At 39.3% G+C, this 13158-nt stretch overlaps 1 protein-coding gene across 5 annotated transcripts in view; it reads left to right on the plus strand.

Annotated features, from left to right (window-relative positions):
* The window catches only part of RARB (retinoic acid receptor beta), a 320463-nt gene that overhangs the window by 80080 nt on the left and 227225 nt on the right, over positions 1-13158 (plus strand). The gene's annotated exons all lie outside the window — the stretch shown is intronic.

A 13158-nucleotide genomic window follows, 5' to 3' on the forward strand; every position in this document is an offset into this window, starting at 1 on the left:
ATGTACATTGTCCATGGCCCCCACCTCTTGCCACCCACCAGGTCAGGAGAATATCTTCCTGATCTTGTCAGTGAAGTGATATGGGGGATATCCTTCATGTTTGGAGACTGAATCTCTGGTGTGTGCATGTCCAGAGCGTGGCACCTCGTGTTTGGTTTTAGAGTGTGAACGGGATGTGGTAAATTCTGCTTTGATATTAATGAGGAAGCATCTGCCTTTCAGTCTTTGGGCATCTCACACATAGTTTGTTTCCTGGCCTAGTGAGTGTTTTGCTTTTGATTCATAGTTTGTTTTTGGTCTACACAGCTGCAACTTCTGTAACTGACGCTTTCCACATAGAATCTTGTAATTTTCCAGGGTTAAGATTCTGTTTTTATTAAAGAAACGCTGCTTTAACATGTGGTCAGGTGGGCACACAGCAAATCTTCAGAAAGAAGACCAAAGTGTTTTGGTGGTCTTCCCTCTTCCACCTTCCCCAAGCCAAATGTCTTTGGATTGTTTCCATAAATATGCTGCACATCTGTGAATTTCCAGACTTATGCCATTACCTGTCTGGTACTAGGTCATGCTGGTCCTTCAGATGAGAGTGTGTGTGTAAAAATAATTAAATGCTGTGTTGATTCCTTTTCTAAGTGGTGACACCACAGCACAGAGGAAAGTAAATTTTGCTTTTTGTCCTACCTTCTCAGATGATTTACACTACAAGGCAATTCTCATTAAGGAAGTCTATCAAATAAGCTGGTTTATATAAAGCTCAGTCACAGCTGGTAAGGATTATGTACAGAACAAAATCCAATGTTTGTTTTCATGTGTTTAGATTTCTAAAAGCCATTAAGGAGACCAAAGCTATGTTCTGGATGCCCTTCCTGTAATTAATACATGGTACAGAAAACAGTGAAGTAGAAAGGACTGCTCATCTCTCTATGATAAATATTTAGTGGCAACAAAATTAACCTGAAGAATTCCCAGTCTTCAGAGTAGAAAATGAGACTGACCTTGCAGCATGCTTTGAGTACTCACAAATGGAGAGTTTAGTAGCCAAAGCATCCAAGGAATCACAAACTTGAGACTCTGGATGGGATCACATCCTACCAGCATCTCCATCCAATTCACAGCAAGGGGTTTCCAGCTTAGGACTACTGATTGATTGCAGGGGAAGGGGGCTGGAGAGGTGGTAAGAGTGTGAGGGAGAAGAGGAGGAAAGGAAATATAAAGAAATAGCTGCAGATGTATAGCACCAGGCAAGGTAGACCAAAAGCACAACATTTTGTTTGGAAATTCACTGGCAGGCAGCAGAGCTTGATCATCACCACTGCTGGCATCTCACACAAACCCCTCTCTAAGCAGGAGCCATCTGCTCTCAGGGCCACTGTCACTGTCCAGGTGTGTTGCAGCAATCTGGCACCTTGCTAGTGAGGAAGAGCCCCAGTGGAGTTTATGTGGGAAAGAGAGCACTGCAGAGATGGCCACATGGAAAAAAGGTGGTGGAGGTGCTTCTTGGACACACTGGAGAAGCAGCGTCCCACCTGAATGTTTAGTCATGTTCAAAGTGGTGCTGGAGAGATTCTTCTTCCCAGCCAATATTTGAGTCAGTCTTGGTCCAAATCTGTCTTCAGCCAGTGCTCAGATGGATGTGGTATGTGCCTGTTATAAGTATTACCATGATTTTTTTGCAAACTTGCTAGTGATAGTACATGTATTTTTTTAAAGATGTGACAGTACAACTTTTAAAGTCTTTTAAGCCAAGGGCTCAGCCATAGCAGAAGATTCTTTTCAATGAGTCTGAATAAAAGTTTGAGAGGATGGGGGAACACCTACCTTCTGAGCATCTGTTTCTCCTTACACTCTATTAAGCAAAAAGAAACATATTGGTGCTTTTATCAGGTTCATAAGGGAGAAAACAAAGGGCTATAGGTGACAAATAATTCATTAAGTAGAGATAAAACTATTTTAAATCTGAATATTTTAAACAGCTAATTAAAGTTGGAGAGGCTCAATTTATGCCACTTGGCAACTAAAACAAATGAATACAGTTGTTTTTGTTCTCTGAAGTATAAACTGCTTTCCTTGCTTGAGAAGCATCCTGTTTTCCTTAGGTTGAAGTATGTTTCGAACTTCTTTTCACCCTGAGGATTCACTTTGCCTTAATAAATTCTGTTCCTCAGCAACTGCAGATGTTGAGGCTGGTGTCGTAGTGGCCAGGATGTTTTCTTTCCTTCATCTGTCTGTCTCCCTTTGCTGTTCAAGCTTTTACCTTTTTTTGACTTTTTGAAATTATTTTTTGTTAAACTTTTTATTAAACTATTCACTATACTGTATTTTCTATGTGGGACAAGTAACCACCACTCTTGCACAATTCTGCTATCATACTGCTTTATGGATGTGGATTATTACTTTTATTTTCTTATTATTTATTCTGTGACTAGGCCTTTTCTTATGTAAGAGGACAAATTCATGTCCCAGATGACCTCACTTCTTGTCAAACAGGTGTGTCTGACTTGCAGTGTCATTTCATTGGGACAGAGGAGATGAATACAAATGGGAACTTGTTGAAAAGTAATGAAGGAGAAATGTTTTTATCTAGCAGCTGTCATTTGCCAAACTATTCTGCAGAACAATATGCAATGAATTAAAATTAGGTTGCAGTTTTTAACAGTGTGGGAGAGAAGTGGAACAGATACTTTAAGGGTCTGCTGTGCTCCTTGTTGTGTGGGCAGTGTGGATCTGTGCAGGAGCATGTTTGTGTGCTTGCATATGTAAATTTGGGCACCTGGGTATGCACCCATCTGGAATGAGTTGGGCTCATATTTTTGTAGGATCAGACAAATAAACCTGTGCTAGGCAGTTAAATATCTTGGATGTCCGTTACCTAAGGCTGAAAACACAGGCTGGCTTTCTACTTCACCTCCCTTGGAATGAGTTGGGAATGGTACAAGGTGCCTCTACTTGACTAGCCTGTTGATATGCTAAATAATACTCCCTGTATCCAACACTTGTGTGGATGCCATATATCCTTGCATGCTCAGTTATCCCTACAAACAGTTACAACAACTTGTTTTGTTGTTTAAAAAGCATATTTAAAAAAAAAAAAAAAAGAAAAGGATGTAGGCTTTCCTTGGATGAGCTGCATTACAAATCAGTGTAGTGTTCTGAGACTGGCTCTGTGGGGTAAGGAAATGATGCTGGTACTGGTGGACCTTTCTGTGCTAGGTAGTGTGCAAATACCCCATAGCAAATAGTCCTTGTGCTCAAAGGGACTGTGGTGTCAGTAGACAAGGCCTGCATTGGGAGAAGGAGCTCAGACCAAATAAACATGGGATGGCAGCAAGCACCCTGCCAGGAACAGGGTTATTTATTGCTTTGTTTGTTTTTTGGGTTTTTTTTTTGTCCGTTTTGTGATGAAAGGGAGTCAGTTACATGACAAGAGGACAAAATTGAGCTCAGAGGAGAGAAAAAAAAGAATAAGTGAAACTTGGAGAAGCAGATGCAAGGACATGACAAGGCAGAAGGAGAAAGCCCAGCATGACACGCTGAAATGTTTGGGGAGAACAGAGAGCAGGAGCAGAGGGAGAGGAAGGTGTTGAGGAAGGCAGTGGACATGGCTGAAATGACAATGGTGACCATGCTGTGGTGAAGAGAGAGAAGGAGACCTGTGTTCAATGTGAGCTGGATGCCCTGAGATGGTCTTGAGGGTCACTGAGGAGCAGAAGGAAGAGAAAAAGAGAGCTGGCTTGAGTCTTGAGCAGAAATGGAGTGGGGATGGACTGATGATCTCACACTGTGCTGGTGTCAGGTGCAGTGGGGTACTTTGCTGAAGGCAAGATACAACTTTTTACTTTTAAGTAATGATTTAGTGATCACTAAGGCTAGTGCTTAAACAAAACTCATCCCAGTAAGTGAAATCCATTATGAGAGTACATCTGCATTGATTGTCATGCTGGATCTTTATCCTCTCCCAAGTGTAGGATGGCACATTAGCTCAGCTTTTTTCAGACAGATGGTTAATCCATAGTCTTTTGCTGTCTCAGCACACCAATTGGGGATGAACTTGAGACAGATGGAAAGTTGAAGTCAGGTTCTATAAGTAAAAAAGCGTACATTGGTTCACTCTGTGGAGGCCTTTAATTTTCCTCAGTGAAAAAAAAGGTGCCAGATATTAAATAGAAATATTCCTGACATCTGTGCTGCAGAAAGAAGCCCAGGCAGGGGAAACCAAAACACAATGGTCTGTGTTAAGCAGTAAGACAGGTAGTGTTATCACAGCAGTCCCATTGGACTTTTAAATGCAGGGGTTATGTTTCATAATCCATCTTTTGCTGGAAATGGATCAAAAAAAAAAATGCTGACCACAGAGCCTGCACACAGGATTTTGCTGAGCTGTGGCAGATGACTTGCATGTCTGTCTTCTGACAGAGCTTTCTGTAATTTGAGTCATTAGTAGCTGTTTAAAAGCAGGTTAGGTGTGTGTACTTTTCTCATTGTGGTACTTTTGAACATTGCATATGATCTTGCTCTGTAGCACCTTGAGGTTGATGAGGTATTTTCCCCACCTTAGATGGCAAGCCAAAAATTGTTCTTCTTGCATTTCAGGATCATGAAAAAGTCCAGTGAGGATTTGGGTGTTTTCTTTCATTTACATTTGGTAATGTTAGAGATGACACAGAAGAGAACACGCCACCGTGGGAGGTGTGGTGACAGTCATGGGTATTTGGCTTTGTGCTCTTTGTTCCTGTTGCTTGTTAAAATTTAAGTAAATAAAGAGCTAAATTTTCCCTTGAGCTGGGATGGTATTTCAAGAGACTTTTGCTGTAACTAAGAGAAGTTGCCTGAGTACTCTCAGGGGATGCATTTGTTGTCAGTGTCATTACGATCCTGTAGTGAACTGAGTTGCAGCATAGAGGTGGTCTACAAAACCTGCTGAATACTAAATACATGCAAATGTAAGAGATGTGCACGTATATAGCAGTAAATCTGTTCCATAATGTATGTAGTTTTTCTCTAGGTCTCATATAAAACTGTGACTATATGGACTCTAAACAGTAGTATTTTCTTCCAAGCAGATAAAATGGTGTTCTGTTGTACTATGAAAGTACACCCTCGGGGTGCTCTTGAGGTTGGTTTCCTGATTGGATATTGTACATTCCACCTTTACAGCCCTTTAAAATATTTAAATATCACTGTGAAGATAGTGTGAAATACAAAGTTGGAAAAAACTATTATACTTCATGTTTGATTTTTGCATATTTTCAAACCTCAGAAAATGAAGTGATGCTTCATTAAAACTAAGATTTTCTAGACAATAAGTGTAAATACTTGCAATATGTTTAAATAGCATTATAACTTCAGCAGAATACAGGATTTTAAAGAACTGAGTTGCTTTGTCTCTGCCATTATGAGTTATCTGTAACATAACATTTAACACTCATAAGATGTTATACTGCATATACTTCACCCTACTTCTTCTCAGATTCATTCATATGAAGCACTTATTTTCAGCACACAAATATATATAGAAAACTTAATGCTGACTATAGTAGAACTAAAGTACTTGAGAATATTTAGGACATATATATGGAATAGTTTGAAGCTGGTGCTCTTGATTTAGATCATAGAAAATGTGGTCTGAATTTACCAGCATTAAAGATACAATTGTAAACAAATACCACTAAAAATTGTGCCATAAAATAATGGCAGCTGCTGTTTTCTCTGTCGTTGCTGATGAGCCTCATTGTGATAGATAGGGGTTAGATTCTGACAGACTGGGCTGTTGGTCTTGTCATTTGCATTTTCCTGGGCTTTATTGGTAAAATACGGGTCAGCATTTTATAGTTAGCACCGTTACCGACAGCTTGACATGCACTCATATTTAGTGCTATCAGAATGACACTTCTGCTTATGTAAACTTACATGCTTATTACTTATGTCTCCCAAGATAATTGTTCGCTAAACAAGGCAAATGTAAACAGGAGGCTATTTTTTCAGAAAGTTGCTCCTTCAGCTTCCTGTCCATCCCAAAGGTCAAATCCTTTTTTGTGAGACCAAAAACAGCTGCTGACGCAGTGGTGACAGTGAAGAATGACAATATTATGATCTATGGTATGGTTAAGAACTCAGAGTTAAAGGTTGTAACAGAGAAACATCCTTTCAGCAGGTTTCTGCAAACTTAGTAAGTGGCAAAAAAAAATGCTTTTGAAATGGGCACTCATTTAGAATGCTTATTTCTTCATAGTTCAGTCTTTAAGTACTTTATTCCTTCAGAGGTCTTAGCTGCTGTGGTGCGTTGTACACGTGTATTTCCTACATTGTACAAAATACCTGAGGTATTGGAAGAAGCTGTGCTACCACCATATCTGAATAACTCAAGAGTGTTTTCTCTAGCCCTGTTCATATTGCCATTGTGCAGTGGAAAGTTTTATTAATAAAAAAATAGTGCAGCACACTGAGGCTTGTGAAAGCTCAGGTAAAGAGCTGACTGATGATGGGGTGGGAGACTCAGCCCAAGCTACCACCTCTGATAGTCTGCTCTCACCTCATCTTTCACCATTGCTGCTCAAGTTGGTTTCTATCTATGAAAGGATTTGGGATGGATGCCCAGGTTCCTGGAAGTGCTGTGACCAAGGTGCAACTGTCAGATAAATTCTTTTGGACTAGTGGTAGCAAGAGTTTTGCTGGCACCACTGTGGGGACAGTGGCAGAAGAAAAAATAAAACCACACATCAGGGGCTCTTCTGTGATGATCTGTTGCGGTTTAAAAAATTAACTCTGTCCCAGAAAATTTACTCATCCTGGCCAAACCCAGTACCTGAGGTCTGGCACAGGCTTTTGAAACAGGCTGTGGAGCAGATATTTGTGCTGCATGAGGCTCAGTGCCCATGCTGAGTTCATCCCCAGCACTCAAAGCCATTTTAGGTTTGCACATAAGAGCTCTACTGATTTCCCTTCCAAATAATCCTCTACAAGCCTGGTGGAAGAGGTTGCATTTATTCATAGCCACCTGTTTGTTTGTTTATCGTGGACTAGGGGGAGGGAAGTTTATTAGACATTAAGTTTACTTTTGGTTCAGCTTTTAATGCTGGATGTTCTGCCATTCAGGATGTTTCACTGGGCAGCTTTTGTTGTGCTTTAAAAAAAAGTTTAATCACTTCTCTCTAGCTTCCCTTCCATATTTTTTGTGACATTTCAGTGATATTTGTCTAATTATGCTATTATTTTTTTTCTTTGATTAAAAAAGGCAGAAGGTTTTTTAAATGTGTTCATTTTTGTATTAAAAGAAGGTGATATTTCATAGCATGGTTGGATTGGAAGAACCCTAAGAATGATCCGATTCCAACCCCCTCACTGCGGGTAGGGGTTTCACTCACTAGATCAGGTTGATCAGGGTCCCATCCAACCTGGCCTGGAATGCTTCCAGAGACAGGGCATCCACAACATTTCAAGGAGAATCAGGTTTTCTGTAGTTGGCTGGAAGCTGGTGTCCCCTCATGGTAAACTACTGTGTTCCTACTTGCAGTTAGGAGATGCAAAAGTTGAGTGCTCTTAATAACTGGGTTGAGAGGGGTGGGATGCTTGCTGGAGGGGAGAGTAACTGCCCTTTTTTGAAGGTGATGGTCTAGGGCAAGAGAGAGTCTTGCTATGGGTCTGATTTTTTTTTTTTTTCCCAAAAGACAAGAGAAATATGCTAGTTTTATATGGGAAACATCTTGGAGAAAATGCACATAAGAGAAAATGGGAACTTACAGGAGAATTTCTGGGGTAACCTCATTGTGACCTTTCAGTACCTACAGGGAACCACAGGAGAGCTGGAAAGAGATTTTATACAAGGACATGTGGTGACGTGAAACTGAAAAAGGTTAAGTTTAAATTCGATATTAGGAAGTGATTATTTACTGTGAGGGTGGTAAGGCTCTGGAACAGGTTGCCCAGAAAAGTTGTGGTTGCCTGGAAGTGTTCAAGGCCAGGCTGGATGGGGCTTTGAGCAACCTGCTCTAGTAAAGGTGTCCCTGGCCATGGCAGGGCTGTTGGAACTAGGTGGTCCTTAAGATCCCTTCCAATCCAGACCATACTATGATTCTTTGTTAACTGTGGCAGAAAAAAAAAAATATTTTCTTTGAGAAAGCAGTTAAAAAAATGCTTGCCTGTTGCAGGAAAAGAAATGGCAATTTCCCTTATTTTTTCATACCATTCCGTTATTTTTATGTGTATTCCTTGTTCTCAGCAATCAGTTGAATTTCTCAGTATTTAAACTGATATTTAAGAGTTAAATGTTGACAACTAGCAAACCTTTCAGAGTAGTAACCCAGCTAATGGTACAGCTGCCTCAATGAGATGTGCTGCTAAAGCTAGAGAAACTGAAAAAGAAAAGAAGTTGGCTAATTCTCAGTAGAGGGTAGCAATAGCAGGTAAAAACATTGTCAGTTAAAACATATTTTATCATGATTACCACAGAACTCATTATTATGATTAAAGATGTACTAGCCATGACATGCCAGCTACATGCTGGTAGCAGAAAATACCTGCTGTTTGTAGGTTATTATCAACCTCCTTTGAAGAAAATCAGTCTTTCTTTACATTTGCAATGCAATGAAACCCCAGGCATTTCTTTGTATCTTTAATTTAAGCATGCTTTTCAAATGCAGACACACAGCTGCAGTGAGCAACAAAATGGGTTTGTCATGTTTCATGGCATCCCACTAAACAAAAAGGGATTTTTTGCCATTGTCTATGTTAACATTTTGAGATTGACTGTTGAAATTAGAATCTGTCTGTCTATCTATCTATCTATATGAATGAAACAGAAGAAACTTTGTTAACAGTACTTAACAGAGTACTGCACCCTATTTTGAAACTATAATTTTAATTCTAATTTCTAATGTTATGTTGTACCTTTAGTAACATTAAGGGAAATTGCTACCATGAAGCAAAATCACTAACTGTCCCAAAGTCATTGGTTTTAAACTATGATTTGCCTATCATGGAGTCTGATGGAAAAAAATTACACAAATGCAAGTATAAAATGCAAGTTCAGGTTTAACTAAGCCCATTTCAGAAAGAGTTTATTCAGAGTGTTTGCAGCAGTTATTTTTCATGCAGAAATCTATGTTAAGCATCAGCTTCATTAAGCTCAAGTTACTTGGTCAGATACTGTGCAAATATTAAACTGCCTGCTTTGTCAGTGAACCGGCGGATGTGTCATTCCTCCTATCTTTATTATTTTTTAAATAATTCAGCACATGTGCACTATTAGCACTGTAATGTGAACTCTCCCATGCTGAGGATTTTATTTTGCCTGAGAAGAAAATGAGCTTTGTCTTTCAAAAGGTTGTTGATATCTTGCCTTTTATGACCAGCTATTTTCTCCTGATGAACACATCTCAGTAACTATGTGGTAGTAAGCCTAAATATTTTAGGAAGAGAAAGCCCTTCCATTTGCAGTTGTGTATTTGTAAACTCACTGGTTTTACTAATTACAGAAACTCAAAGACTGGCTAGTCATGTTTTAAGAGGTCAGTCTATGCCTATTGCTTAACATAACATTAAATCACAATTTCTATTTCTCTTTCCAACATGACTTATTTAATTCTTTATTTTTTTAGAATTTGATCCTTTCTGTATCCTCTTTTTTTTTCTTATTGACTGATGTAAATTCAGCTTTCTTTCTATCTCCATTTTTTTTCCTATGCCTCTCACTGTTGCAACTTACCTTGGATGGCAGGTTATTGGTTACTGCCTACGGGAGCCTTTTCCAGGAGCTAATTTAGCTGTCAGTCTGAAATTGGTAAAAAGGATGAAAGATGGATCATAGGCCTGGGGCATGCCTAGACCAATATCTAGCATATCCCTATCTGGAAGTACGCTTATTAAAAGATTTGAAAAATATTTTTTCCCAATCTTGCTCTGCCATCATTTCATCCAGCTAAGAAAAACATTTTCACAGTGACACTACTGATTCTTTGGCAGCTCTCTTTTTTTCTGAAAGGAGAAAACAGTATTTAGATACAAGATCAATAGAAAAACAAATAGACTATTATATTCCCTAGAGAAACCCCTAGAGAGAAGACAGATGTGCAGAAATTTAATATTCTTGTAGGCAAAAATCACAAACATGGGGGTTCTGTTCAGCTGAAATGAGCTGTGGTAAATGTGTATGAAATAAACATTTAAAAAGGAGTAATAAAAAAAGGAACGCTTTCGGGCTTGGCTGAGGTGCTGTGTTTGAATTTGTGACCCCTTCAAAAAGTAATTTTGCATCTACAAACAGTGCGTACCTTAATATTATATGGTTCAGGCACAACTTCATATAGTGAGCAAAAGGAAGGTCTCTTGCCATCGGCTCTTTTAAGATGTACTCGTCCATTCACAAAGTTCATACAGAGAACTGTGTCTTCAATATTGCCTCCATTTTTTCTGAAGATAATTATATTCTTCTGCATGACCTTGAGCCTGTTGGTACTCGAACTAGGTATGTGCTTTGGTTTCTTTTCCAGAATAATTTGCAAATAAAAGTAATCAAAATATGACTTCAATTTTTAGTAACAAATTATGTGTGTCCATCCACTTTCTGTCCTTACAAGTCAAATCCTCTTGGTGTATCTGCTCAATGAAAGCAGTAAACTTAAACTTTCTGTACCTGCTGTGTCAAGCTTCTTCCTGGAGCTCCTGCACTGAACATTTAGCCCGGATGACGAAGGGTTTCCCTCCTGTTGGAGGGGCTGCAGGATGAGTGTTAAAGAAACAAGATAATTGGCTGATGTCACACTTCAGTTGATGTTCTTGCGCCTAGCCACAAGTCTGTTCGGAGGATTACACATTTAGCTTTTTGGGAAAACACAAATTTTCCTCCCAGCCAGTCCGTTTTTCCAATCACATTTGTGTCAAGGTCATAATTCTTTTCTTTCACCTTTGAATTTGCCTGACACTGAAAACTAGCTGTGGATCAATAGACCTTGCGTTTAATTTTAGCCACACAAATACTGTCACGGAGCTGTGAAAGCACTGCTGGTTTCTATTCTTAGTATTTAGCATGTATCAGAAGCTGCTACAAGCTTCTGCCAGCTTGGACCTCGTTTGGGTTGGACTAGATTCTCTACGTGCAAAATTCCATACTTTCCCTTAAGGAATGCATTTTCCAAAGTACAAGACATAATAGGGGGGTGTGTGTGTGTCAGACAATACAGGGACGGAGAAATTTGTAAGAAAGGGAGAAATTCAGCAGTAGTATATGCAGATGTTAAGCTACTTTTAAGTATGTTAAATCATACCTTTTACTGATGTGTTCTTCAAAACAGCATAATTTTACCTTTGCCAACAGCTTTGTGTAATTCAGGCATTTGAATTACAAAATTGTAATTACCAAAATTGATTTAAAGGGAGTTGTGTATGCATAGCATATCATCTTAAAAGTAGATACATTAGCATTTCTGCTAGCATTTTTCACTTTCTATCTCATGATTCCTTGAAAATTTGAAAATTGATTCCTTTGAAAATTTGAGAACTACTTACTAGACAGTTCTAACCTAAATGGAATATGTACCTTTGCACCTCTTTAGTTGGCACTGTAGATGTCTTTTGTGAGTGGCTATGACTCTTGATTGTGGAATTCCTTAATGGAATTCTTGTGTGCTTTTATGTATGTCGTCAAATGTCTCTTTTATTAGAGTGGAAATACATAGGAAGAGAGGTCCACTAATGTGAATGTGTGGATCATGAACCTGTGGATGGCAAATTTTGTTATTCTTACTTGAATAACAAGTCTTGCCAGGAAAATAATGTAGGCTTCCAGAAGGAAAATTTATGTTAACACTAGAAGAGGATCTTTAAGAAAATTCTTATATGACCATCTTTTTCTTCTTCTCCAGATTCAGAAATCTGGAAGAAAATCTAAGGATGAAGGGTGATTTTTTTTTTCAGGTTCACAAATGCTAAGCAGTGCATACCTACAAGCATCTGATGGAATCTGATGGAAAAGTTATGATCAGATAAGAAAACTGAGAAGGTCTATCCAGAATGAAGACCCTTAGGAGACAGAAAGAAATTCAAGTATGCACTAATTGGTCCTGTTTTTGTAGAAACTGATCTTCTGCAGTGTTGTTTGGTTGCTGAAGGATGTAGATTTTCATTATTAGGTGTTTTGAATTAGGTGGTATACAGCTAGCAAGAGATCTGGGGTTAGAGCTCCAGACATCATGTCAATTCTGCTCTCTATTTGCCAATAGAAGAAAAAAACAAGACAAAAGAAGATCAAATTAGTCAATGATCAATACTGTTGATATGTACGTTACAAACCGGCAGGACGCGAAGCACATTTGACTGTCCTGGATTTTTACTGGGAATTTCTCACCAGCCCTTGAGATGATGGTCCATGTTTCTCACTACAGCTGTACTTGGGTAGGAAGGGGATGGTGCCTCTGCACTCTGGATGCACGGGGCCTCTTTGAAGAAATCTTTGCAGGGAAGACAGGTGCTTATGTATGCATTAATTTAGGTCTGAACAACTTTTGCATTAATGCCACTTGGGGACATGATTTAGTGGCAGGCTTGGCAGTGCTGGGAGTGATGGACCCAATGATGTTAAAGGTCTTTTCCAAGCTACATGATTCCATTCTATAATTCCATATTTCATGTGTGACTCTACCCTGTCAGAGGTGCATAAACTCCATCTTATTTCAAAATTGGGGTGCTGAGGCCTGCTGCAAGCTGGAGGACTGTACAGCAAGGAAGGACTGGGGAAAATGTGGTGTGGGACAGACAAGGTTTGTCTCTCAGGGACATGAAGTCATCCTAAAGGTTCTTGCCTTTGGCTGCACAGCTTTAGTCAGAGTTGTAAAAAATTAATTTTTCACTTGCTGAAAATCACTGAGCACTCTTCACAAGCATCTGTTTCTTCAGAGAGAGACAGAGTCTATGTGAAAAATGTTCTGCAGTGAGGACTGGGTGCAATAGCAAATATCAACTAATTTTTTGGCTGGAGCTTACATTCATTTTGACTGGTTTCGACTATATTCCTTGGCTTTCTAAAAGCTGCTGTGTATCAAAAAATGGAATTTTAAATGTCAGAAAAAAAGGGGCCCAACCCCCTGCAGATAATTCACGTTGTCCAGAAGGGAAGAGACATGTGAGGAGCGGTACTAACAGCCTTTTGTCTCCACGTCCCCTAGTGTT

This window comes from Agelaius tricolor, unplaced genomic scaffold, assembly GCF_023055355.1.
Source record: "Agelaius tricolor isolate 1412-34295 unplaced genomic scaffold, bAgeTri1.0.p SCAF_6, whole genome shotgun sequence".
In the NCBI taxonomy this organism is placed as follows: Eukaryota; Metazoa; Chordata; class Aves; order Passeriformes; family Icteridae; genus Agelaius; species Agelaius tricolor.